At 36.9% G+C, this 23,394-nt stretch overlaps 1 long non-coding RNA gene across 1 annotated transcript; it reads right to left on the bottom strand.

The window, feature by feature from the left end:
• Positions 1–747: 747 nt before the first annotated feature.
• LOC137857861 (uncharacterized) lies at positions 748–18,814 on the bottom strand. Its single transcript, XR_011097300.1, has 3 exons — positions 18,755–18,814; positions 3,238–3,374; positions 748–1,751 (listed from the first exon to the last, which is right to left on the bottom strand). It is a non-coding gene; the product is annotated as an uncharacterized lncRNA (long non-coding RNA).
• Positions 18,815–23,394: the final 4,580 nt, after the last annotated feature.

Raw genomic sequence — 23,394 nt, 5'->3', positions numbered from 1 at the left:
TACCTCCTGCAAAATCACTGAAAAACAGTATGATGTGAGATTGTTTTGATATCTTTTCATCTAATTTCTAAAGATTTTAAGGCTGGATCTAACAACATTAATGCCAGTACGAACAGTGCAAAAGCAAAATGATCACAACCTTGCTGTGCAGTAATTCCTCAATTTTAGTGCTGCTATTCCTGTTGGTGGTCCTAGGCTAGCACTGCATACTTGTCAAGTATAGAACTCAAACACAGAGAACATGCAGATTGTGTTTTTATCTTGAGTTAAGTCATCTGAAAAACTTATGATTGCATAGTTACACAAGTGAGAGGAACTGTATCAGCTTGTCAGTTTGAGCCGTAAGGCAACCTTTAGTTCAGATTTGCTGTTTCAGACTGCCTGTGCCTCATGAATGTTTAATAAAATGTATACGGATAAATAGGTATTAGTAAACGAAAACATTATAGTTTGCCTACAGCTCCCCTTAATGTGGCCTTTTTACCTGTAACAATAATATACCTATTTGGAAAGAAAGATTTTTGTAATCACATAAGATCATATAGGTAATATGAAGCCTTTTCCACTTTATTTATTTCTCTTTTTGTTTTTGAACTATTATTTTCCTATAGTTTTTGATTACCAAGCAATGAACAGAGTACTTTACAAACACACAAACACCATTCAACCCCATAATTTACACACTAAACTAGGCTTTAAAATTGTGTAATAACTCATTCTTATAGTAAAGATTTAAAGAGTATATCATAAGGTACATTTTCATTTATTTTTCTATCAGAGTCTTAGATGAAGAACAATTTCAATAGAATAATGTTTCTGGGACTCAGAGATATTCAGGGAAAAAAAATCCATTAAACTAAATTGTCTGGGGATATCCAAAGATTACTAAATCATAAGTTCATAAGCATCACAATACTGCAAGATGTCTAAATCAACTTCATGCTTCTACTTCTCATTAATCCAAAAGTGATTGGCTACCTAAGTATCTTCAAAGACTGAAACTCATTTTTTTCTGATTGAATAAATTAAATCCTTGCACTGGCATCTATTTTATGAGTAATACCACTGATTTTTCATCTTTCAACAGAGTCAATATTTTTTAGATTTGTCAATATTTGCCAGGAATGGCTTACCTGAACATTAAGAATTTTGGCTGGGAAGTGTTGTTTCCCACTTTTGTTTGGCTTTGTTTTTAAAACAGTCATTCTCTGTCACTCACAAAGAGATTAAACTTTCTTTCTGCTCGTGCTAATATCCTGTTGAAATTAACAAGCAATGCCACATCTTGCTCTGCAATTTGAAGCACAAAGCATGCTCCAGAGCTACATTTTGCAACCAAGTGAAATCTAGTGTATGGAAACTGTTCATAATCCTTTGCCTGGAACTGTTTCACTTCGCTGTAGCAAGCCAACTTCAAGATTTGCTTACAAGTCTCCATCGTGTGAAATGCTGATCAGCTGACTTAGCCCACCATAATGAGCACAGGGTTCTGAAAACATCTAGATGCAAACCGCAAACCATGTGGCTGCTCCTCCAGGTGAGCAGGGCTGAACCCCCAGCAGATCCACCTGCAGTCTCGATGCTGACATCTCACTCCCGAGGATCTGGCAGCCTTTGCCTAGTAAAGATTAAGCCTAGCTCCAATTTCAAACAGATTCAACAGGAACCTGATATGTAACTCCCATTGACAGCAGTAGAGTTGGTGGCAGGCTCCATTGGTACTGGCTTTTCGTTTTAACATGGTTTAGCTTCTAAAAGAAGAGAAAGATTTATACAACATTGGAGGAGATACCAAGCCATCTGCATTCACTGGCTCATCTTTATCTCATATAACCTTGCTAATGTGCCTGAATCCCTTCATACAGACAATTTCCTGATTCAGTTTCTCTTCTAAGAGGGAAAGCAGCAATAGCTGATAAGCATGAATAGTTTCACCATGAAATTTGCTATTCGTACTGACACCAAAAATGTAGCCATTTCTTGTAAAAGTCATTCATAAGGCATTTAAGACTTCAGATTTAATTATTCTTGTGTATGTAATGCAATTATACATTTTCTATGTTAATTATTCCTTTTTACACAAACTATATTTTTGCATATAATTACTTTTGAAGGAAAAGCATGGTTATTTTTATTGCTGCTAATTAACAGACTTCTTTGTTCTAGCTTGCCCAATGTATTTTCCCTTTTTATCTAAACATATATATTTTTAAGCTTTAGAACTTAGGAGTTACCTTAAATATATATATATTGTGGAGAAACACTCTTCAGTTATTCATTTCTCACAATCACCTCAGTCTCTCCTTACTGAAGAACAAATTCAAGTAGTCTCAATAACAGCATGCATTGGCCTCACTGAAGGGGCCCACAAAATCATACCTGTCTTCGTTGTCTAACCAATTGATGTTGAACTTGATCTATTTTTTTTTTTCCCTGAGAAACTTCATTCCCAGGCAGTTAAGATTTGAGGACACTACAACCTGCTTGCAAATTTTCCACAGAGCGATAAACAGCCAAATTAGTACAATGAATTATTCATTGCAAATTATTTGCTCATTTTTTCCAGAGCACATTGCACACCACATAATTGCAATTACACATTCTTCTCATAATGTTGGTTTGGGGGCTACATTATTTTATTTTATTTGCCGAGTTTTCCATTCTCCCTCATCTTCTTCCTGCATTATCATGTTGTTTGACTAAAATATCCTTTCAGAACCAAATTCCAAATTGGTTTTGTGTGAAACATAATAGCCACTCTCTTCCAGTGTCCAAAACAGCTCTTCAAATTAAAAAGAAGTGACAGTCACCATGATCTAATGGAGAAAGACGTGACTGAAGTAATAATATCAGGCTGTATTCATTGCGAAGGCAAAGAATGAAGATGAAACTCGGCAAACAGTCCAAAAATGGAGACTGCAGTGAACTGATATAACACAATCACATCACTCCACACATTTAAAAATTCTAATAAAACTGCAAAAGACAAAGCTATATGAAGCTATATGGTTTTATACCATATGATGACAGGGCTGTAATAGCTCTATTGGAGGTGGAAAAGGCAAGCCTACCAACTTCACTCATGCTTATATCATCAATGATTTCTGTAAATGCTTCTAAGCTTTTGTTCAAGTTGACATTGCATTATGATGGCCCCAGTATCTGCATGCAGAGTGGTTAATTAAAAGAATCCTTAAGAAATAGTTTTAAATTGCCAAAGACCTGTTGCTGCCTTACCTCTATCTCCTAAGGCTGAAAACACCACAGAATTTACAGCTGATGAGGCAGTTGCCACCAACTCCTGGGAGCTGAGGGTGAGCCCGAGAAACCACCATGGAGATGGTGTGAACCATCTAAACATTTCAGTTCTTCCTCTGCAATCAGATGAAACATATTTGGATCTGTGATTATACTCCTGGCTTTTGGGTAAAGTTAGGGCTTTTACAGGAGGTATTACTGGCCTGTAGATAAGGATTATAATATTTGGGTTAAAGTAAATGCTCCAAAATACCAACAGCTAATAATTCTGAAGTTACATCCATTAAAGCTGCTGCAAATTCTACATTTGTATTTTTGTTCCCAGGTTTATTTGTTCACTGTTGTGGAGCTAGAAACTATAGTTCTAGACAAAGAATGAGATGGGGAGAAATAGCAGGGACAATAAGTGAAAAGTCTTAGATATCAAATTCTCCCGTAATGGAAAAGATCATATCAATAGTTTATATATATATATATATATATATATATATATAAACTAGCTTCCCATTTTCCTCATGTTTAACTTATTTGATTTTTATTTTCCCAAAAATACCTTCTGCTTTTTAAATAAAAGAGTTTCTTCACTGACTGAACCATTATGATTCTATGCTATTAACAGAAGTCAAGTCTGAAGTGCAAAAATATGATTCTCAACATTTAGATTAATTAGAAAATCAGATTCATCACATTGTTATGTCCTTTCCCTCCCTTCACTTTATATTAATGCTAGATAAATTATGTTCTGTTCATAGAGAAGCATACAGAGAATTAAGTTTGAATTTTAATTATCTCCCTCTATTTTTTTTTTCCCAAGGAGTAATTTTTTATTTCTTTGCAAAAGCTTCTATTCAAAAGGAGAAAAAATAATGCATAGTTCCTGAACCCTGCTGTGATAAATGGATTCTGCTCCCAGACCTATCTATATCCCTTTCTTTGGGAGAATCACAATTCCATTGGTTAATACTTATCACTCTGTTTTCTTACAGTTCTAATCATCCAAACTGGAGAAGAAAAACAATATCATTCAGGTGACTAATTGTGAAGAGATAATTATGAATAATGAGCACAATCCACAGCATGAAACTTGCTTCAGTAATCACTGCAATATTTTTCATACCTTTTTTTAAATCTTGTTCAGCATCAGAATGGGTTAAAATGCACTAATAAGGTACAAACCCAAAACTGGAACATTTTTCAAGGTTCCTGCATACAGTTTTTTTATGCTATGTAACAGAAGAATATCACCTAATGAAACCCAGAAGTGAGCAATATGAAGTTATTAAAGACAATTTTAGAGGTCCTGTGACTGAGCTATGACAGACACCACATTCCAGAATGCTAACCTGCTCAGACCTCTTACCTAATGCACATAGATACTATGGATTCATGCAGTATTGAAACACTGCTCTAATACCCATGATATGCTTCTTTCTGGACTTGCTTCTAACCTGTATTCCTCAATCAATGAAAAAGGAAGACTTCATAACCCAGGTACTGAAGGTATATCTAAGGAAAATAATAAATTGCCAGTACCAAAAAGCTCTCAGTAACTTCTCACTTGATATTTCTCTGGGAGAATGATACAGGTGATGCTGATGTGGACACAAGAAACTGTATGAAGCATTCCAAGAGGTGGTATTAATATTTAACTGCACAAGAAGATGTTGTACATTGGTTGCTGGAAGATAATCATGAGAGTAAGTCTGAACTGCCTTCAATGGGCTGGTGCATTCCCTGGGAAAAAGGAGACCTCCATCCAACCATCATCCAAAATAGCTGCAGATCTGCAGAGACATAATCTTTCAAACACTTCTCTATTGAGAACTGATACCTTACCTAAAAAGCGCTACAGCAGCTGTATATTTTCTATCTTTTAAAATACCAACTCCAAAAAAAAAAAAAATCTTTCCTCATTCTACATTTCACATGAAGGAACTAACAACAGAAAGATTTAAATATAAGTCCCAAAGTTAGATAGTTTTCTGGTCTTAATTTTCCTGGGAGATATGCTATAGGTCTCTATACTGAGCTGGACGTTGTAGTTCATCTAAAGAGAAAGTTGCTGGATAATTTCATGCAGTAAGGAGTATAGAGTTCCAGCCTCATTCATCCTTCCCCTCCCCCCCCCCCCCCCCCAGTTAAGTGTCTGAATAGCCTAACAAAATAGGAACACAGCAGTTGCTAAACCTCATGGGAGAAGGAAACAATGTATTTTTTTTTCTCATTTATGTTATAGCACATTATACTGTTTTATCTTTTCAAGTGTAATGTTCATTGCATTGGAGTATGTCTAGCAGTAAACAGCTTTGCAGGTATCAGCTGTTTCAGCTTTACTTCAGCATTTAACCAATATCTTATGCCTCAATGCTTTGTATATTCAGGAACATACACACATTCCCTTCCAATTCAGGGAGTGTTTATACATATTTGTTTTATTTCCAGACAATCATTAGCATAAGTTTCTATTGACAAAATTTTTGTTGTTTTGTTTTGTTTGTTTGGGGGGGAGGTTCAGTGCCTCTGCCTTATCACACACCTGACAATAAAAGGAGAAAGCATTTATTTTCATTTTCTCACAGGAATATTTGAAGGGCAAGAGTTATAAGCACATGTATCATGTATCCACTTCCTCAAAACAGGAATACACTGTAATAACAACAGGATAGCAAAGATTTGATGTTGTCTCCATTATAAGCATTCTGTGTGCTCCATCATAATAAACTAGTCTCTATACTCCTGTTAAAAGCAGTGCAAAACTGGAAAGCCTTTACAATTTTCAGCACACAAGTACAATTCTAATGCAGTTACTTATGCAATCCAGTGCTTCTTGATGTGAGCCTGTTGTGGTTTAACCCGGTCGGCAGCTAAGCACCACACAACCATTTGCTCACCCTCTCCCCCCACATCCCTTACTGTCATTGGGGAGAGAATTGGAAGAAAAAATAAAAAAAAAATAAAAAGTGAAATTTAGGTTGAGATAAAGACAGTTCATTGGAACAGGAAAAAAAAGAAAAAAAAAAAAGGAAAATAATAATAATAGTGATAACAATACTACTACTAGTAACGTGTACAAACAAGTAATGCACAATGCAATTGCTCACCATCCACTGAACAATGCCCAGCCTATCCCCGAACAGCCGGTGCCCCCACCCCAGCCAGCCATCCCATATTAATTGTCCAGCATGACACCATAAGGTATGGAATGGCCAGTTTGGGTCAGCTGTCCTGGGTCTGTCCCCTCCCAGCTCCTGCTGCATTCCCAGCCTGCCCACTGGCAGGACAGAGTGAGAAGCTGAAAAGTCCTTGGCTTAGTGTAAGTGCTGCTCTGTAACAATTAAAGCATCAGCATGTTATCAACATTATTCTCATCCCCAAAACCAATATACAGCACCAGACCAGCTGGTAGGAGGAAAACTTATTCTATCCTAGCCAAAACCAGGACAGAACCACTAGCAGAACAAGGTTCAAGAAGACTCCTCTCTCACACACCCAAGGAAGCTCACTGTTGTGTTTTCATTTCAGGCTTACCATCCAAAAGACAGACTGAATATGAGAGTAGGACCTTACAGATTTACGGACCGACTTCATCCCAGACCCACAAATAAAGGTTAAGTCTGAATTCGTGAGGTTTTAGTTTTCTGAATTTAGGCGTCATTTATTAGTAACATTTTCTCTAAAACCTCAATCAGCAACTGTTTTATTACTTTGCAAAATGTGGCAGAAAGCAGATGCGTCCTCTAATATGATTTACAAAGCCAATTTTACTCCCCTGAATAATAAGGGGAACAGGTAACTGGTGCTAACTACACCTGGAGAAATACTGTTATAGCTTTCACAAGGCTTATTAAGAGTATGTCCTGTGAGTTTTCTGTTATTGATGATCTTTGCATCAATTCACACAATCTACTTCTGCACTTCACAGAATCTGATTTCCAGATCCAAAACCAGCAAAATCTCAAGATCTGTTAAGTCAATTCTATTTTTATTACTTTCGCCATGCTTCATTGGTAATAAGGGAAAGTTGGTGATCCTAATTACACGTGTTTTCTCATACCTTTTCAAGTGAATGATACGCTTTATTATCATCTCATTGCCCCCTTAGGATATTAAATAGACAGTCACAGCAGGGATATAGATGTGTTTTGGAAGTAGTGAAGTCAGCATTTCTTTTAGCCGCCCAGGAAGTTAATTTTAGAAGTTTAACTGAAAATTTCAGGCTGTGGATGAGGAGATAAAGAACATCCGAGCAGCAGTGTCTGATGGTCAGAGCCGATATGTGACTAACACCGAACATGTAGCTATCACAAAGCAGGCCAAGTGAGTGGCTGCCCAAGCGAGTGACTGCAAGCTCACTTTGCTGAAATTCAGTTCTGCAGGTGATACGGTCACAAAGGCTGCATAAACACGCAAGATATATTAGCAGTAAGAGCTGAAAATGTTAACACTAAGGTTAACACTGGTTAAATTTAATGGAGAGGGGGAGAAACAAACAAACGAAAAAAAAAAACACCATACATACACACACAATGCAGGCTTTCTTCCACTGTGGGAATCAGGACATCACGCATCTTCAGAGAACTGAACAGAAATCAACCAAATTGAATTATCTCTGACCCAACAACAGTTCTGAGACTGCCACCTCCTCAGCCTACTACACAGTGGCAAGCCTGTCTGCTTTACCCTGAGCCTGTGAGATGCTGATCTCTGCTTGGCAGAAAGGGAACACATGCCATCTACCTCCCACAGGTGCTTTAATGAGGTGATTTCAGGCAAACATGAACAACGGCCATGCAGCAGAAAGCAACATAAGCTGTCCTGTAACAGAAAGGCACTGCAAAGCCCCCTCTTCCACTCCAACCTCCTGGGAGCAGTGAGGCAGGGACAGGATGAGAGGGAAGTCATTTTGTTTAAAAAGATGGCAAGTAAAATAAAAGCATAGAGTTTCCTTTGCTCCAGTCTTCGGAAGATCTCATAGATATGTGTCCTCATTTAAGGTTGCAAATCCAAATATAAAGAGAAATCCTGAAGATACAGATGCTATACCCCTTGAGGAACAGCCAGGAACAGGAACTTCACAGCACTGTTTTTCAAATGGATCCCTAGTTTCTTTCCTCTTTGCTCTCTAAAGGGGTTTGGGCACCTCAGTTATAACTCTCAAGTCTACTTCATCACCAGGTGTCCGATATGGAGGTATTGCAGCAGATAATAATCACTTGTCTCATTTTTTGATTGACAGCAGCTTTAGATCTCTTCCCAACCAATCTGAGTCATTTGAAGCACTTCCTGACCTTCATTTAATTGCATGTAAATTTTATGCATCGTTTACCCTGCCTAAATTACAGGTATAATTAATATCATAAAAAGCTTATGTTTGCAGGGTACTCTGAGCTCTACCACAGAATGGTTTCACTCAGGAGAAAAACAGTCATATCCAGAGCTTTAAATAGCTTCACCAAAAGAAAGATACGCTAAATCTCTGATGCCGAAACTATCATTTGGATATGGCGAGTGCTAAAGGAAGGATAAACTGTCTTCACAAGAACTGGGATTTGTACATGTATTTAGAAAAACTTCACATGATGTAGCAGAGCTGGTGAGAAAATCTCCAGGAATCTGTCCACCGACTGTAGAAAGTGTCAGCAATCCTTTTTACTGACATATCGTTTGTTCCCAGCCTATCCACACATATCACTGGCAAAGACTCCGTGCTGCAAGCCAGACCCAAGGGAATCCAAAGAGCACTTAATTATCACAAACTTCCTCAGACCTCCTCCAGTAGATCTGTCAGAGCTCCCTGCTCCAGCTGTCCGAGCTCAGGGCAAGGAGGGCAAAAAGGCTCTTGCTGCACAGCAACCTCTCTTAATAACCTGTGCTCCAAGGTTTCCTGCTCAGCCGGCTAGCAAAGCACTCCTCTGGCTCTCTCCATTGCTGCTATTCTCAGCCACACACCAGATGGGAACTTCCAAAGAGAAACAGAAAATTAATTCAGCTTTCTTAACGGAGCAACACAAACAAAGTGCTCCTGAAGGACCCAGCCTTTTTTCCAGGCTCCCACTGCAAGGCAATCTGCAGTTTTCTCATTGATATAACAGGGCAGAAAGAAGTGTAACATGTGCCCCACACCATGGGTTTTCTTTAGGGAGCTCATGGAAGCTGCAATACTTGCTTTAGCTCCCTGCTGCCAACTGACTTCTCCTGCAGAAAGTGACTTGGCATTCAATCACACAGACACGCAGAGGTCTCTTCTGGTGCAGAAGTCTTTGCCAGATATTTCACCAGGCAGAGGAGAGTATTGAATGTATGTCTCAAACTGACCTCTTCTAGGTTGTTATATACAGTAACAATAATAATAAAACTAAAACCTGGGCTAATGTACTACAGTTTTTCTCCTCTTGTGTTTTTGGATCCATTTTTGTCATGCCTTTCCAAGCATGCTCAGTCCATAAGTCTAAAGAAGAAAACCATCTGTCCTCAGGGCCTCTGGTCTCCTATTCATTCTCACAACAATCTCTGCACTTGAAATCTCTATTGTGTTACTGAATCAATGAATGAATAAATAAAAAAGCAAATGCCTAACTGTGAAGAAGACAGAGATCTGCATACAAGAAGTCACAAAGCAGCAGCAGGGGAAGGGATGAAGGCTATACTGATCATCAGAATAATTGGAATTCATTCCTGTCAACAGGAAAATAGTAAAACTTTGAGTTTGCAATTAAAAGACAACTGCTGTATTTGGAACAAAACAGAACTTCAAAATAAAGGCATGTCATTTACCAGCGTAGGCAGTACAGTCTGACATATTGTGTAATGAAGGTGTAATTAAGCAAGATTAATTTTTTAACTTACATTTGTCACCCTGGGCAAGTGACTTCAGTTCTCAGTATTATAATTTCCAGGTGTGGATCACTGTCCACACGCAGTATTATCACAGTAGGACAAACAGCCTACATTAGGTTTTATGGATGATACCGGAATATAAATAAGAAGTGGTAACAGTATTAACTTAGAGGAGAAAGAAGTCTCAAACTCCATAAAAGATACTGATAGAAAGAATAAAGATACATCATGAGAATCTGCTGCTCAGTTGGCTATTTCATTACTGCTATGCTCTATCTTCTTTAGACCAAGTGAAAAAAAAAGGTAGAGAGGGTAGGGTGGGATTTACTGTTTCAAAACAAAGAACTATGTCAAACTCTGAAGGAAAAAAAAAAAAAAAAAAAAAAAAAAAAGATTTTTGCCATCATGAATAGCCCTCAATATAAGACTAAAAATTACCATACACTTTAAATTTATACTTCATTACCCTGCTAATTTTGTAAATAATTCAAACAAAAATGCCTACTACACTGGAAAAAATAAAACTGGGAGAAAAATCCAGCAAAAAAAAATAATTGTTTGTTTAAACATTTAGCATTGTAAATAAACTTGGACTTTCAGAGAACAGAAGTAAACAAGAATAAAGCAGAAATGCAGCACAGGGAATAAACACATATTCCTAATTATGAAATTGTATTTTATTCCCAAGACAGCTGACTTTTCAGTATATTTAATAAAGGGAAATCAAGCAAATGGTTTCAACCGTTAATGAGAACTCCTGGGAAATTAAAAATTATAAGAGAAAAATTCTCGTGTAGGGACCAAATAGAGAAGCTGTAATTATGGCTAAACAGTTGACAGGCTATGAAGTAGTATTTTGGCACTGATTTGCAAGAGAATTTCTATCACTAAGACATCCTTTGGAGACTCACTCAGGACTACTTGTCTGCTCATATTCCAACTTCTACTTAAAATTGGCTGTGTTTAAATGAGAGATATTTCTGTCATTATATATTTTTATATATATATATAGAGAGAGAGAGAGAGAGAGAGAGAGTCCAAGATGAATGAAAGCATTAGGACTTGATTCAATCAAGTATTTTTCTACTGTAAAGCTTTATTTTGAGATTGCAACTAACACCAAGTTGTATCTCAGTCCTAAAATATTACCACTGGAGGTAACCTGAAGGGGGAGAGAATATTAGAATTGGAGAGAATATCAGGATCTTTTCTGTTGTGCTAGCTGAAGGTCAGTTTCTATGGCACAGCGGAGTTTAAAGTAATATAAAAGAGCAATCCTTCCTACTACATTACCTGATGTGAAATTGTTTTTTTTTTGTTTTGTTTTGTTTTGTTTTTTGTTTTTTTTTTAAAGAAAAGAAAGAAGAAAGAAAAAAAAAAAGAAATATCCAGAACACTTGACATCCAAATATATGACCTCTTGAGGGCTATAGAAGTAGACAGAAACCCACCTATTTCCTTTTATCCTTCTTTTCTCTGAAGGAAAGAAACACAAACTTCAGATTATAGTTATGGGCTTCCCAAGATGTTTTACTTTACTTTCTACAAATGTTTCAGGTACTTGAAACCCAGCTTCAAGGGTCCAAAACTAAAGCCTGAGCACACAGAACACTTGGCAATTTAAACTCAGCCTCTGATTCATGATTTCTGGTGCAAATTTGAATTTAGCAATGTATCTTCTCCCTACTATGAAAAACATATTTATTCTACTAATATTCTGCCTACAACCCTCATGAAAGTACCAAGAAACACAGCTAGCTTGCAGTGCCAGGAGGTTTACAGTTATTTCCAGTCCTAGGAATAAATCCCACATGGGTAATTATAGTAGCGTGTTATGGTACAGCTTCAACTTCACATGAAAAACTCCGTGAAGAGAAAACACTTAAGTATTCTCCAAAAGCATAAGAGTTTTAAGATAGGTCTCTCTGAGTTTGAGTCCAAGTATGAAGTTAAGAAAACTTCAATTCTCTTCCAAGCAGATAGAAAATTGACTATTTGATTCATTCTGCACAGGACAGAATTTTTTATTTTTATTTTTTTTCTCCCGTTATTTAGGTTCTCACTGATCCTACACACTTTGGGTAGATTTGGTGTTAAATTAATAAAAGAAGAGACTGTAAAAAAAACAGTGGATCAGTGGAAGTGCTACTTTTTCTTACTCATTCTCCAGTGGATGAATTAGTATCTGGGAACATCTTGACTATGTTAGGTACTTTTTCCACCCCCCTCCATGCTTCTCTTCCAGCCATCTCTCCCGTTCATTAGTTCTTCTCCTTACCTGAATCTTCTGGACTGGGAAAGACTTAATTGGCTCAGGATGCAGTATGGTTTTACTAGGAGAAGGCTGTATTTTTACCTCACCCTAGCCAGCAAAACAAAACACAAAACTAGCCAGCTCTCATATTATGAAACGCTTTGCATTTATTTCATCTTGAATTGGATAATAGTGATAAGAAGGAATGCATTTCCCTCCCATTCCCTTCCCCTCATTCCCTTCAAAGGAAGGTGATGTCTTCTGGAAGAAACTACTATTATACTTCAGCAGTTTCTCTTTTCTTCCTATAACCTTATGCTAACGCTGCTGTGCATCCATCATTATTATTTTCTGTGGTTTCTTGCAGTATTCCATTCAACATTACATCCTGTAGTGATGACTACACAGGATCCAGTAGGGACACCCCAGGAGGGAGTAAGACTGATCCAAGTGTCCTAAAACTTGCCTTTTATAGGCCAGATTTTCAAATGTTTCCTTGAAGAAAAGGGTATATTTGTGATATTGGTATGTCTTTGAAAAATGTATATTTATCGTTCTCTGATAGTATGATGCCTGAAAAATATTTACAGTCTCCAAAAAAACTACGATTATCATATTTTATAGTCAGCATAGACATACAGTTCCTAGCCAATAGGCCTATGGTTTGTACCCAAAATACCTTTCTCATGTATATTTTACATCAAAAGACTGGCTTTTGCACCTTGGACAATATCATTATCCAAGATAAAATACAGAGGCAAGTACATACCAGCATGAATTTAATGGGAAAAACCCACAGATTTGCCTCCTGTTGTTCACAGAAACACTGTAAAACCCCCAGAGATTTAGGAATAAGCCTACTTCTATTCCAAACATAGCAGAGCAGAAATGTTCCTCTTAAGTCATTTTACACAGAATAATACTTTATCAACCCAAAGAAGTTATGATTCTGGAAGTAGCAATGGCATACAGTTTATTCTTCTTACCTGATCTGCTGCCTATGCTATGTTTCCCAAGCTGCTTATATTTTAGTTCTATGTCTGCTCTGTCAGATCTTTTACAAAGCAACTGCAGGCATGCCAACAATTCAGGAATTAAACCAACAACCATTTCTGATCAAAAAGAAAAACACCATCTGGAAGGAAAGATACAGATAATCCCTCCCACCCCCCTTTTATAATCCACGTCTTTACCATTACATTGCTACTCCTGTGCCTGGATTTCACATGACTGAAACAAGGCCAGGTCTCCAAACGTCACATCTACCACAGACTCAGAAGTACTTTGCTCAAACTACATTCAAAGCAAGGAGAGGAAAATACATGTGCAGATATATGAGCTGCCTATGCACAGGACTGCTCATGTCCAGCTTTCTGTAAACACAGCTAAGCAGTTCCAGCCCTGTATTGATAAAACCCTGATTGAATCGTGATCACCTATCTCACCTGCTCCTAAGAAGTCCCCCCTCTGATAGTTCAAGATTGAATCTAATTTTCCTGAATCAATGAGGTTTTGATTCTGCTATGCAAACCATCAGGTTACTGTGGCAGAAAGGAGAGAGAAAGACAGCAGCGAAGTGAAAAAACACCAAATTTTGAGTTCCTGTAACTACCAAAGATGCTTCTTCCTGCAGAACTGGATGTAACAGGAGAGCATAGATCCTCTCAGACACTAAAATGGAATAATTTATGCATCACAAGATAGACTTTGCACTTCTCAAAAGTGAGAAAAAACATCTAGGCAAACTGAAAAACTTTGGACTTCTGAAGTAACAATAATAAAAGTATCTTGTGCCAGGGAAACAAAAAGGAAGGTCTGGGAGGGTTCCTATAGTAAAATAAAGTCCTCTGTAAATCTTTTGCAACTTCTAATTTTAAATCCACTTCTTGGAATTTTTTTCCCCATTCGTAGTCGGTGGAAGTAAGAAAAACACAGAGACTCTTGCTCGATGAGAGTATTCATATATATATATATACACACATGAGTATGCGTATATATATGCATATATATGATGTTGAGTATCAACGTTCCTTAGAAGGTCTCAAAGCAGGAGAGAGGACCTCATTTAGAATGGACCTTAGAAACCTGCAGGGAAATCACTAGCAGATTTTTGCAAAAAACAATATTTAGAAAGAGGTATGCTTTATAACGAGACTTCTGCAGATTTTCTTCCATTGGTTTAGATGCCATTATCAAGCATTATTCTTGGACTGGAAAATCTACGCAAACACTCATTAATATGCTTATTTCTCCCTTATATTTTGTTACCTTCACTGTCAATTTTATTGCTTAAGGCCTCTTCATAAACAGATATGAGTGAATCTGTAACTATTACAAGAGGAAGGAGAAAAATAAGTAGTTTCTTGTTCACGTTTTGAAGACTTGGTAAAGCAGTCATGTAACAGGGTGATAAGAAAGGCTAGATACAGACAGCTCAATTTTCATTGTGCTTTAATACTTCCATTTTTTTCTGTAACTATGAGTTCAAATTCATACAAATGCTGAACAGAATGGTTAAACAAGCTCTCTCCCCCAACACTAAACAAAAAGCTAAAAGTATTTAAAAATTAATAAATAAATAAATAAAAGGTTTAAGTATGTGACATTAGTCCATAGCTGCCTAAGAGTTAATTTTGGAAGGACCCCCACATTACATAAAATGAACATCAGTGCACTAGTAGAAAGTGGACTGAAGAGTATAACACAATCCACACACCAGTTGCTGGATTATAAACCAGACTAAGTACATAAAATATCAACTGCCTACAAAGGATAATTGAAATAATCACGGCATTAAGTATAATTATCTCTAAATCCAACAAAAAAGCAATCTGCTAATGATAGCATAATAATTTTAATCTGTACACCAAACACTCATGAAAAATCATGTCTGGCAGAAGAAATGCTTGTAAATATCTCTGATTTAAGGAAAAAAAATTATATAACTACCTTAGCAGAAATTACTCATCTTTTTAGCTGCATTCATGGTAGCACTACGTAGACTGCATTCATTAGAATATTTCCTAATATATTTAAACAAAATTATTAACAATAAAGAAGTTCTCATAATTTCCATACATAGTGTGAATTCTATAGCTAGTGGAATGAAGTGCTTCTTTTCCTTGACACATTTGAAAAGGAAGTGATCAATAAACACGGTAAAATATAAAGCTGGTATGAGCTGAATTACAAAGGGTTCTGGTAACACAGGGTATATGGCTCCAATTATTATTTAATATTTATGCAGTGCTAACAGCCAAAGGCTGAAGCCACAGTTGGAGCTATTGTCCTAGGTGCCATACTTTCCATATAGAAAAGTATACCCAGCCCATGTATACATACATACATGTATATGTATGTGTGTTTTTTTCTTTTACCCCAATATCCCTGATGGCAATTAGCATTGCCCCTGGTAAGAGACAGAACCATTGAAATTGACTTTGGGATTTTCTTAGAGATATGTCTTTTCAGGTACGGTTACTAGCGATCATATGAGAGGTTTATTCAGATATGTTTTCTGATCATCCCTAGCTTTGAACAGTCAACAACTGACTTCGCTGTAGTCACTATTTGTCTTCTTCCTGGTAATCCTTTACAATGATGATTGCTCTCCATTCCCATTTTAATTAGTTTCTTGAATTTCTTTCTCCCTCTCCCCCCCCCCCAACTGATCTGACTTTAATTATCTTCCAAGACATTTCTCTAATGGAGATACTCCAAAGCATAACACAATAAAATTGTATTTACTATTAATATACTGCTCTAAGACTTACCAATGAATCCAAACAATATAGAACATAATAGTCATTGTAAAATAATGATGGATGAGTTTATTTTGTCTGAGTGGAGGAATTGCTTTACAAGCATTGATCTTAGATATCTTGCAGCACATAACATTCATATTAATTATGAAAATATATTCCTAGTGTGGTCTGCAAAGGGCCTATAGGTCATCTCTGTGCAAAAGAACAGGTTCTTTTCCTTGCTAAGCATATGCAATTCACAGAAATTATCTATTTATATAGTCAAACAACAAAACCACAAAGCTTAAGCAGATGACAGGTTGAGTTTAACTTTTTACTCTCCTAGAAAAATACGAATAAAAGAGACAGTAACTGAGAATTTTAATGCACCATCCAGTGTCATTCTCAGGTGGTTCAGTTTAGGAAAAGGAAACTTAACTGGCAATGGAGGAACCACACATGGTGTGTTTACAGTACCAAAAGTCCAAACACACTCAAAATCCAAGAAACAATAGTTAGGTCAATATTCTCTCAAGTCAGTTCACAGAAAGCAGTACCACAGTTCTAAAGGAGCAGGCAGAAATTATATTAAGTGCAGAGAAAAATGTCAAACTGCTTGACTTGGCATTTCATGAGGGAGATTTTCAGAAGCCTTCTCAACCCCTGACTGGCACCTAACAACCAGTGGCTGTGCTCCCAGCAGGGCTCCTATCCCAATGCCAGTGATTGTCTTCCATTCCCACTTAATTGTTTTCCCCAGTTCTTCTCTCTCTACAAGTGATACAGCAGGCTCTTTTTTCCCACTAGATACTTCTATTGCTTTTCCCACATCATCTTGTTGGTTGTTTTAAGACATTTTCCGCTTCTTAAGATTTGTGAGCATCCTGATGCGCCAGGCTTTCCTACATATTGCTGTAGATCTGTTTAATTTTGTCTTTATTGTGTGACTTTGTTAAAAGCAAACAAAGCCCAAGCCTGATTAAACCCAAAGGAACTAACCGATTTCCATTTGCTTCTCTGTGCTTTAGGCTGAGCTCCGTAAGAATAATGTTAGTCTCTTAGTTGATTTTTAGTGGGGTTTTATTTAAAGGGTTAATAAAGTAAAAGAGGTCTATTTCTAGACTATGCCGATTTCTACCTCACGTTTTGAAGCATACATTTTTCTCAACATGCATATATTTGAAACCTGTTAAGTCAAAATTGCATATTATTTCTTTCATAATGATAAGGTATGCACACAGCATGCAAAACCCGTGACATAACAGTCACTGTTTACCTCCTTCCTCTGAAAGAAATCACCTTATTCACTTCAAAAGAACATATTTCATCTTGGATCCCTTGAACCAAGCAGCTGATGAAATGAATGTATTTAATGCTAATGGATTAAACTAACTAAGCAACCTGTGCGGTGTTTAGCCTTCCTAATGTGTTTCTATATCAGATGTCACTAATGGAATTTAGGGGTTTTAATTCTTTCCTGCTTAGGAGCTTTTATTCATAATAGGTTTTCTGGGTATTAATGTTGTAAATTTAAATTATAGTAATTAGGGAAGTTTACTTTAATATCCCGTGAGTTCCATTGCTATTTTTAATAATGTAACTGTTTTTGAGAATTCCCCTCCATGCAAAGTAATATAAGAACAAAGCCTGACCTTGTGCAACGTCTACCCATAACCTCTTTCTTTGTGTAATGAAGGCATAACATAAGATGGGTAAATAAGTTATCTCACACCTATTACGTATCAGGATGATACTTTTCTGACATTTAAAGGTTATGTATGACAGTGAAGACCCCACTGCCATCTTTTATTTGGCAGGTACAAATAACGTGGGCAACTTGTTAGAAGTGACAACATTGAAGAGTTGAGAAATGTGCCAATGTAAGACAACACTACACTACAGGAGCTCACGTGTTGGACCCGTAGGGAAATTATTTGAGAATGTCAGGCATTTGTTGAAATTGAGTGTTTATCAAAGGCAAATACGTGTGCTCTTTGGAAATATCTATCTGGATCATGGAAGATTTATCTGCACGCTGTTCTCAGAGGCAGCATGTTGCTATAAGGTGGCATGGTGAGCTGCAAAAAACAGAGCTGACCAAGGGAAAAGATCACCCAGTCCATCACTGTGCTATCAGAACACACAGGCAGTTCTTGTTTTAACCAGAATACTCAAACAAGTAATGTTCTGCTGCATATAAGATTAAAAACAAAATTGAAAGCTTTTTCCATCTTCTGACCTGCTCTGATTTCTTAATATAATGTGAATATTGGCAAGTGTTATTCTGTGATTTTCAAAGTCCATTTCTTTGCAACAATACTTGTGCATGAAAAGGACCATAGTTACCTTTATTTCTCTTACAGAAATTATTTTTGAAAGATAACATATCTCATACTGCAAGCAAATACAATAAGTAGATAAACTCAATTAAAACAAATGCAAAGCACAAATGTATCCATGAATAATTTCACAATATCTAAGAAAAAGAACAAGAGAATTCCACTCAAAAACAAACAAACAAAAAAAAACATAGGCATATGAACATTATTAATCTCACATGAGCAATATTTATGTGCTGGTATTTTAACCTTCTACCGCACTAAAGAACAACTTAAGTACTTTAGAGCTTTATAGAAAAGTCATGGATAATGAAGAGAACTACCTTAACTTTGTATAGCTGTAGGGGTTCATAATTTACACCATGCTCCCACCATCTTCTCATAGAACCACATCTAAAACAGGTGTTCATCCACAGCCATTTATCAGCCAGCAAACTGAGGTAACACACAATCAGTGCCAATTAGCCAATTATCTTTACACGCCAACCCATGAGATAATTCCACAGCAAGCCAAACAAGTGCCACAGCTCTCATTTCAACAACAACAAGCTTCAGATTCATGGCAGTACATGCTCACAGCTCTTGCTTTCCTGTTTCATAAAATCACATAAATAAAAAACAGTTGACTTATTCTAGCGAGCATCTATCACTAGTAATACCATGTCCTCTGAGTATACTGTGTTTATTTTGTGTGCAAAATTGTCCCATGAGGGCTTGAATTAAAGGCTCAGAAATGTGGGCGTTAAGATTAATCATTTGCCTATGTCCTTTCTCTCTCCAGTAGCATTAACAGCACAGGGATCTCCATGCAAACTTTCCACTCTCCATAAGCTACTGAGGTACTGAATTCACCTGAGCACAGCAGCTGGTACTCATTAGAAGTTTCCTCCACTGTCAGCTCTGGGACATGAACTCTCTTTTCATGGTGGAAAAATAAAATAGTTTTCCAAAAGATTTCCTAAATAGGCTCTGGCCCACATAGCAATTACCCAGAAATCATTTTCTAAGTGAGACTGGATGTTAATTTTTATGATTACATAGAAGGAAGTAACAATAAGCATTCTGTTTTTATGAACATCCAGACAATTTGTCCCAAAGCAGTCTAACAAAGTAATTAATACATGTGGACAAACCCTGGGGAGGACAACTGGAATTTGTATCTTTGAAGGACAAGGCTTTGAGCCAGCCAACACAGGCTGAAATGAAGACTGTACCTTTCACTGCTCCCAGATACAGATTCGTTCCTCCACTATGACACCTACAAACAATAGTATTTCTTATGCCACTGCAATATTACTTCTTGTGCATTCTCAGTAAGAAAGATGAGGCAGATTCTTTCCCATTGTAATGGCTAGCTCAGGGCCTGTTTTTCCCCTAATGCCCACAGAACTCACTGCCATGTGTTGCAGAGCTCCGCTAGAGAAAGAGCTCAGACACGTCAGTGCTTTGACCAAGAAATTCTGGAGAACAATCCAAACTGGAGAGAGATTTTTTTTGCCACTGCTCGTAAAGGATGTAAGTTGCGCTCAGTTTTGGAAAGCACCCAAAACACAGTGGGAGATAAGGAATGAGAATAACAGGCTGAGCAAAATCACTTATTAACCAATAAAACTTGGTAAATACATGCATAGCTATGGAAAACTCTTGTATAAGGAACGAGGAGTAATAAGTTAAAGTGCCACCACAGGCACGTTGTATAACAACACAACACAAAATCTTGCATTACTCACAGACACAAAACTCAAGATCTTTTTTATTTAAAAATGCCTCAAATAATTTGACAATATCCTTGATGAGGCTTAGTCCACGAAGTTAGTTGCATTAGAATGAGTTAGTTGATGATCCTTATTTTCTGTAAAAATGTAGAGCTTAATCAAATATAATACAGTGGGACTGTATTATCAACCAAAATGGGGCATAAAATAAAGTTTTAGGTATATATATAAATAAATAAATAGGTTTCTGTAGTCTTTCTTCTCAGAAACAGTTTTACTTAGGAGAAGATTAGTGTGTTCTGTTTTTGGAAAGAGATGAGGAGCTTATAGCCTAGCAAATCTCTCTTCCCATAATTCCCTCTCCTTAACAGATCACAAGCTTGATCTCCCATCCTCGTCTGCACAGCAATGCATTTCACATGCAGGTACCACAAGTTTCTTCCCAAAGTTCATATTCCTCCAAAGTACACTGCCAGGGGAAGCAGATGAGAAGGGAGAAGTCATGCTGCCAGGGCAAGTTTGGTAACTTCAAACACCATATGCAAATGCTTACTGCTGTACACGCACTGTCAAAATTGCCACTTAGGGAATGTGCTGATGTATATAATCACAAGAATATCACACAGAGAAGTACAGCACACCATATGGCAAAAATCAGAAGATGCATGGGCTGTTCCCACATAAGGAAGCAGCCTTTGGGCACAGGTAACAAAATAAACATAGAGCAAAACCAATTGGAAGCAGAAAGGAAAACAAGCCCTGAGTAAGTTAGAAGATGCTCTTCAAGTATGCGTGACACGAAATCAAAGGAGCGAAGTGAGTTATCAGTCACTACAGAATGACAACTTTTAGCCAAGAGGCATGGGCTGGGGGGAGACAAAGAACAACTCACTATAAAATAGAGATTTTATTGAATTGCTAAATTAAAGTCTTTTTTTTCTTCTTTTTTTTTTTTTTCTGACAACTATAGAGATCTAACTGAAACAAAAGGAACATAAAAAGAACCACCCCAGGAAACACACTAATGTTTATTTAGTGCAGTTCTAGTAGCTTCTAATATAAATGAGTTTCTTTGTCATCTCTTGGAAGCAATCTCTTCCTGGTTTTCATCAAGCTAACAGAGTAAGATGACGTGTTGAGGAAGAGCTGCATTGCTATAATATTGCAGTACTAAAACTCACAGTAAACTACGTATGCTGTTCAATTACAAGCATCCCCACATAAGTACACTCTCAGCTCTCTTATATCAATGTTGTGTGTTTTTGTTTTTTTTTTTTTGAAATATTTGTGCCTTTGGAAAACAACTTTATTGGATGCATTAGTGTGCAACACACATTACCAAGGAAGAAGAAACTGTTTCCCAAGTTTAGTTTATCACTAATGTGTCAATTCATTTCCCAAATGCAGTTGATATGATACATCTAAGCATATCTTGCAATTAATAGAAAAGTTATTGATCCTACATGTGCATTTTTTTTGCATAATATTATTGTCATAGACACCTATGCACATTCCACCGTATTTAATTGATTGAATTTGATCAATTACAAAGTTACAAAGGGGGGGGGTTATCTTCTTGATCAGGAATTTTGTTTGTGTCGGGGGGGAGTGGTGGTGGTGGGGCGGTAGAAAAGAGCTCCACTGTTCCGTAATAAAGCATTAAGTAAGGAACAGCCACCTTAGCTAAACACTTTGTTTATGCCCCTTCTATAGTGAGGGCAGGCAGGCATCTCCAGGTGAGTGGGAGATGGATGATTTAAACTGTCATGTCAAGCATCGTGCATCTCTCAATTGCCTGTAGGAGTGTCCTGGATTAGTTACCATAGACTACTTCTGCACAGCTAATAATGCTTCTATCATCTCTACTTATGTGTCTGCAGATTACAGTGCTTGTGACAAATACAATATCTCCATGACCAAGGGAACTTCCTATGACACTTCTGTATGTTTAAGAGCATCATCTTTGAAAGCAACACAGACGCACTCTTATTAAGTAAAACATTGACTTCTTAAGCCTTACTATCTCTTCTTTGAGCAAATAACTTATATATTAAAACATACTTGTTTTAAAGGAATATCTAGTAGATTCTATGCAAATAAAATGTGAATCTGACATGTATTTTGGGGCCTATATATAGCACTATATTAATGCTTCAGTAGTCTATCATGTTGGTTATATAATAGTATGTTGATAATAATGCAAAATGCCTCCGTATTCAAGAAAAATAAATAGCAATTTAATAGTTTGATAAAAAATAAAGTGAAAAATGGTGACAACTCCATCATCGTTGCCTCCACATTTGTGCATGGAGGTATAATCTTGTCTTCCTAATCACCTCCCATCTTACCCATCACAACTATATGCAGATTTTTCATTAATGCGAACAAAAAGCAAATCCAATTATTTATTGGAAGTGGATACACATATGTAAATACATGAAAATGTGCTATATAGAATCACTACGAGAAATATACACTATTTTATTTAAAGCTATTTAATAAGCTAGAGCAGCAATTTGTGCTATTTGCACTTCATTAAAGATACCAGATAGACCTTCTGCACGACTGCATATTTTGTAGAATCTTGAGCCCATTGTGGTCAGTGGCAGAGTTATAGATGATATAATCTTCAAACAATAAAAGTCAGGGACCGGAATCCAACTGCAGTTGATGTTTTTATTTTATTACCAAAGGAGTCTATTAAACAAACCAACAAACTTGCTAGCGTAGCAGAAAGAGAATAACTGTTCATAATATTTTGAACTACAGACTAAAGTAGTGAGCTTTGTTAGAATGTCTGCTTTCAAAAACAAAGCCAGATAACATTAATGCATTTATATTTTGATAGAATCTGGAATTCTTCAACCTAATCAAGTAATCTGTCAGTATGATAAGGTAGGGAAGATTTTCAATAAATGTAGAAAGCATTGAAAATAGAGACAAATTGTTAAAGTATAAAGGGACAGGTTTTTGTTTTTAATCTCTTCTGTTCACCCTTATTCCCTCATTCCAAATAACAATTACATCTTTCTGGAGGAATGGTTTTGGCATATACTCATTCTCACATGAAACAGCCTCAGATAAGTCATGATGAACAGTGGCAGTCCTACTCACTGTTGGATGCACGCATTTGTAGCTGCAGCCACACCGGAGGAACAGAGAGCATATATAGCTTTGAGGAAGAACAGGAGCTAGGCAACATGTAGAAAGAACAGAGGATGAGTATAAAGGGCAACAAAATTATAATA

Source organism: Anas acuta, chromosome 5 (assembly GCF_963932015.1).
Source record: "Anas acuta chromosome 5, bAnaAcu1.1, whole genome shotgun sequence".
Classification (NCBI taxonomy): Eukaryota; Metazoa; Chordata; class Aves; order Anseriformes; family Anatidae; genus Anas; species Anas acuta.
This window is presented reverse-complemented; position numbering and strand designations above follow the sequence as displayed.